General features: G+C 45.9%; 1 protein-coding gene across 2 annotated transcripts in view; it reads left to right on the top strand.

Moving 5' to 3' along the window:
- Positions 1 to 4,054: 4,054 nt before the first annotated feature.
- plppr1 (phospholipid phosphatase related 1) overlaps positions 4,055 to 6,000 on the top strand; it is an 83,047-nt gene continuing 81,101 nt past the window's right edge. Inside the window, exon 1 of one of the 2 annotated variants that reach the window (XM_063209789.1) lies at positions 4,055 to 4,448. The gene's annotated coding sequence lies outside the window, so the exon portion shown is untranslated. The remainder of the gene's footprint in view (positions 4,449 to 6,000) is intronic. The other variant, XM_063209790.1, reaches the window with a different exon arrangement.

The following is a 6,000-nucleotide window of genomic DNA, read 5'->3' as shown; positions in this document are numbered from 1 at the left end:
TTTGCTCTGTGGTGTTTGTCTTATTAATTTCTCTCACGGTTGTTGCTCCTGATGCGGCAATGTAGCCTGCTGCCTAGCCATAAACAAGGAAATAAACATGTGGCCTATTTACACCCCTCGCTCCTGAACAGCCTCGGCATCCAGTGATCCATGGCTCCTCATCACGTGTGCGTGTGATTCATTCTTGATGACGGAGGTTCGCTTTTCTCAGGTCTGTGTGCTGAAATATCGCCATTAATGGTGTAGCGTGACAGGATGTACAATGAATCAAAATGGATTTGCTATTCCCATCATCTTTTTTACATAGGCCCTACTGTAGGCTGTATTATATAGTGTACATGCAGGCCCAGGACCGGATTAAGATGAGCTGGGGCCCCATGCTACAGGTTGCTGTGGGCCCCCCCAGAATTTTGTGAAAAATGTACGTAGACAGTGTCATAATTACGAGCTAGAAATTCAGCATAGCATGTCTGCCAACTGTTCTCAACACGGTGGATCAATTTTTCAATATTGCATCTTGTCCAAATTCTGCAATTTTTCACTTTTGTCCAATCAGGGGCCCCCTGGCAGGTGGGGGCCCTAGGCTGAAGCCATATCTAGCCTGTGCGTTAATCCGGCCCTGTGCAGGCCTACTATATTAGAAAAGCACAGTAAATACAGAGTCCAGAAACGTTACAAGGGGCATTCATCTTTTATATGAGAAGTATATTAGTTGTGAATTAATGCAAAGTAGAAGCTACTATGACTCTGTGCTTGAAAGAGAAATTGAGGTTGAGCAGCATGAGCAATGCTTTTTTTAGGTTCATCCTGAAATTGCATCTGAAAGCAAAATATCCCTTTAACTTCCTCGTGAACGGTGTACAAAACAATACAAACCCCATAACTGGCCAGTCGCTCATGCTCCAGGTAGGGTGCACCCAGTGTTGCCAGATTGAGCGGTTTCTCGCCCAAATTATTAGGATGGCCATCTGTGGGTACAAAAGGCATTTGAACAGGTTTTTCTGCAGATTTATGGCTATAGAAATCAAGAGAATTTAGTTCAAATTGGGCCGGATTTAGTGCTTCCAGGTGGGTTTTGAGCATTTTTTTTGCGCTGGAAATCATCCGTCTCATCTGGCAACCCTGGGCGGCACACCTCCAATTTCTCAAGAGAGCCTTCCCCTACGACAGCTGGCACACTGGCTATAGCCTACATACTTTCCTTGAGATGAATCTTATCTTTGTGACAATGCTGATCTATATCAAGTACAGTAGAGTACAGCAGCCATGGTCAGGGCCGGATTAATGCACAGGCTAGATATGGCTGAAGCCTAGGGCCCCCACCTGCCAGGGGGCCCCCACCACAGGCTAGATATGGCTGAAGCCTAGGGGCCCCCACCTGCCAGGGGCCCCCACCACAGGCTAGATATGGCTGAAGCCTAGGGCCCCCCTAATGCCAGGGGGCCCCTGATTGGGCAAAAGTGGAAAAAGTTGCCGAAACAATGCCAAGATGCAATGTTGAAAATGTATCTGTTGTGTTCAATACAGTTGGTAGACATGTTATCCTTACTTCCTAGCTCGTAATTATGACACTGTCTATGTAAATTTGTCGCAATATTTGCCTTCCGGGGGGCCCCAGAGCAACATGTAGCCTAGGGGCCCCAGGCTATCTTGATCCGGCCCTGGCCATGGTACCTGACCAATGGCAGAGCTGATCTGTTCTCTCTCTCAAAACAGAGAAGGCCAGACAGCAGTGTCTGTCTGTGCAGCTAAAGTAGCAGCAGCGTGCCAGCTTTTGATGACGAACTCAAAGGTGCAAAACCCCACATTTACTCTACTCTACTATTTCACAAGTGAAAATGAATCACTCCAGGCCAGCAGGTGGGAACTGCAGATGTTAGACATTTTTTCCTATTTCACTACAATCTCCCTTACAATCTCACTTAGTCTTACCCTGCAATCACCTTTCTCCTCTGTGAACAACCTCTCACTTCCAGTTTAGACAAGGGCTGGATTATATCTGGCTCTTACCAAAGCTGTTTCAGTCAGTCAGTCAGTTCGAATACAGTACATACTGAAGCACGTTTTGCCCCGTTGGCAGACCGTAGAAACATGGCCTGTTGTGAGGCCTGTTACTAGCAGATGTCTGGACATAAGCATATGGTTGAGAGGGAGGATGTTAGATCCAAAGCCTGTTTCCGTCTTCACAGGTCTCTCAAGTGGTGTATGCCCTCCGTTATAAATGTTTCATCTGGGTCAGTGCATTCACATCAAGATGAACATGTTTTTATTTTTATTTTTTTATCTTCGACAACCTACTCTCACTTGAATACGGGTCAAAGACGTTCAACATGACACTGTCCTTCAGTGCTAACAGATGCTTTTGCTTACTGCAACTGTGAGAAACATGACATTTCATAACAATTTTTTGAAAAGTGAATGCATGAAAGCCAAGCCAAAAAAATAATTAAAAAAAAAATCTCTTTTTTTGCATTTATAGTAAGCAAAAGTATCCGTTGCACTGAAGGACATGTCGGACGTCTTTGACCCATACACTTTCACAGACACAGAGGCTGCCTCACTCACAGGCTTGTAGCTTTGTGTTACTCGCATTCAAACCGATTCAAACCGATTCAAATGGATTCACATCGCTATTTCATGCCCAAAATGGTGGTCGCTTTACGAAGGTCACATGACTGAAAAGGCTCAATACTAAGGGTGCATTCCAATATGCAGACTCCCGTCCTCCCTTGCTCACTTGCCTGCTTGTTGTGACCTCATGATGACGTCACTGACGACAGAAAATGAATTCAATATCTTGCAAAAGCACAATTCTAATAATGTCATTTTCTCATTTGCAATCGGGATGGTAGATGAAGAACAGTCCCCCAAAAATTGTTGTAGCTACTAGCTAGGCTGACAGTGGGGAAACTTGATTGTTTTCTCTCCATGGAGGCAGGGCCAGGAGGCGGGGCGAGGCCACAAGCACAACTGGAGGACGGGAGTCTGCATATTGGAATGCACCCTAGATGTGGCCCTTTCTCAAGTCTGTCTGGGCAGGGCTGGACTACCAGAGGTGCATGTCAGTGGGTCCATGCCAATGCAGAGAGGGATCATTTCCAAACTTGACCCTACATCCTCACACCATATGTTTACTTCAACTGGACTTGGCCTTTTCAACCCAGTCCATTTGTTCACCATCGGTTCAGTGTATTTTCATTTGTCTGTATGTGTGTTGAGAAACTACATGATAGTAGCCCTTTGTTTTGTATTGTTTTATACTAAGGACAGCCAGTAATGTTTCTCTCTAGGCTGCAGATGCGGCAATGATGTGTGTAGTTTGGGCAGATCCCCTCATCCACGAGACATTTGATTCTGTTGAGAGAGAGAGAGAGAGAGAGAGAGAGAGAGAGAGAGAGAGAGAGAGAGAGAGAGAGAGAGAGAGCATATTGATTAAGAGAACACATCATGTATTGAATTCATGTAGGAGGGAAAACACATGGTCAGCATAATCCAATTGCCTCCTTCTAACGATACATAAAACACGTAAAGGGTGTGGTATGGCAATGTCAATAGGTAAACGTCTGTACAACAATGAATGCGCTTCATTAAAGAGAAATCAATGTGCCGCAGAAAATGAAAATGCCAGGCGTTGGCTTTGTAAAAAAAGAAGCAATATGGTTTCTCATAGGCTATATACCCTCTAATATCTAATAGAGCAATAGGGCAATCAACACTTGAGGTGAAAGGCACGCAACGCAACACGTCCGAATTCCCTCAGTGCCCCTCCTTGGCTGTGTGGGACCACATCGCAATGCATACATTACACGCCTGATCTGTTCTGATCTGGGTCGCCTCCCTTTGACAAATTATTCTCAAATCACTTCTAGCAGAGATGGTTTCAGTGGAACCTCCCTCCAATTTCGCGCGGCGCTGCTATTCTAGATGGTGACACTGGTGTGCGCGTCCACTCCCCACCCCGTGCCGTGCGTCCTGGCTGGCGCGCCTTGCGCCTTCTCCTCTCACCATGTTGCAATCATTCAAGGGCAGACACGGGCGGCAGTGCAGATGTCGCGTTGGGGGGTGACCACCAGTCGCCAAAGGGGTCTCTCCGATGACATCTTGGTTTAGGGGAAAGGGAGGGTAGGGGGCATTGACGCGACATCCGAGGTGGTTGTTTGTAACCCCCTCTCACGCTTGAGTGAATCTTCTCTGTGTGTGTGTGTGCCTGCTTGCGCGCACTGGCTCCGCCTCCTACTCTCCGCGTCTGTATCAACCCCCCCTTTAGCATTCACGTAGCCCCACTAATCGTTGATCTCAAATCAACCACCGTGCACTGTGGGACCGAGAAGAGAAAAAGAAACAAACAATACAGAGGATGGAATAGTGCGCACGCACCCGCACGACAGCCGCCGCACACTTTTCTTTGATGGATTCACATTTTCAGTGGATTATTCATTCATCGCACGGTGAGTTTTAAGACATGGGGTCGGGGGGTGTTGATGTGTGCAAGAAGCGTGAGTTTGCATCCAGCTATTGTCTGTTGCGTCTTGTGGTATGTCGTGAGTGCTCCTTGAGAATCACCAAGTTGTTTTATTCCGTAAAAACCCGTGTGTATTTTCAGAATCGTTGTCGTGCTCCTCCGTAGTAAGATAGGTTGAGTAGCAGGGTCGCTTTCATTCCCCAAGGAAACGGGCTAACGCGTGGAGGAGAAGACAAGATAAGTGGTCAGCACCATATGCGGGTGTTCGCCAGTGTGTCATCATAGTATTGTGGAAAAGAACCATTTGTCCACGGGCAAGCCCTTACAGACACCTGTCTTAGAGGATCGCCATTTTTTATTTCCTTGATAACAGTCTCTGAGGACTGATATTGATCTTTATCAGTCACCGTCGCCCCGAGGCGGAACACTGAAGAGGAAATAATTGCTACATTGACATTATGCTCTCATTGCATACAACAGACGTGTTGTTGGCTAGGCTATATTCGTGCGTGCGTGTGTTTTACATCGTCTTATACATAGTGAGCCAGCTAATTTCCATCCACCTGCATCACATCCGAAGTCAAATGGATTAACTTTGATAGGCTACGTCTCGCCGTGAAAGTTTTAGTCCGGCATTCATTGGCAGAGATTGAGGCAACATATGGTTTTAAAGGGGTCCTATTATGCTTTTTCATGTCCACTACCCATTTATTGGGTTACACAGCATCTGTTGTATGTAAAAGCTTGGTGAAAGCTGCATTTCACAAATTGGCCTCTTGGGGGAGAATTTCTCTGCCGCAGGAACGCTATTTCTCAACTGTCAGAGAACGCGTGGTTGGGTTTTCAACATTCTATAGCTTTTGTTTCCGGTACGGGTCTACGTCATGCTGTACCTAACATTGCTGCTTATGGGATGGAGTGTTGACGATGTCACAGACCACTTATTAATTGCAGAGACAGTAGACCTAATGCGCATTTGTTCATCGCAGCCACATAGCCTAGGCTTATCTGAATTTGACAGTATTGTGATGAGATGTATCCTATTTGTGAATACACCACTCAGTGTACAAAATAGTGTACAAGAATAGTGTAGCCTACAAGGATAGTGTAGGATTTCGCCATCCACAAGTTTATTCCATTACGCATGTTTTTTTTTTTTTCAATTCATAAATCGGCTCCGTCAATAGGCTACAGCATCGGTCTAGACTGGAGGCTACACTCACCTGTGGCCCAAGTTATATATTTTTGTTTCATTGTGATATTAAAGCTGCATTTTACATTGATAAAATACCGGTTGGTAGGCCTATGGCTAACGGGTCAGAAACAGTTGAATGAGGAAGGTCGAAAACAGGCAGAACGCGTTAACGCAGTTGCGCACTGAGAATCCAAAAACACTTCAAAGTGGGGTGGTGAAAGACTCGAATCTCTCCTTTCTCTCTCTATTCGCTTCAGGGCCGTTTTGCATATGCTGTTGGTAAGACTAACTTTTGTCCGGTAAGATGTGAAAACCCTACACCGTATTGCCGCTTGAAGCATAA

The sequence above is a fragment of the Engraulis encrasicolus genome, chromosome 11 (assembly GCF_034702125.1).
Source record: "Engraulis encrasicolus isolate BLACKSEA-1 chromosome 11, IST_EnEncr_1.0, whole genome shotgun sequence".
NCBI classification, from domain to species: Eukaryota; Metazoa; Chordata; class Actinopteri; order Clupeiformes; family Engraulidae; genus Engraulis; species Engraulis encrasicolus.
This window is presented reverse-complemented; position numbering and strand designations above follow the sequence as displayed.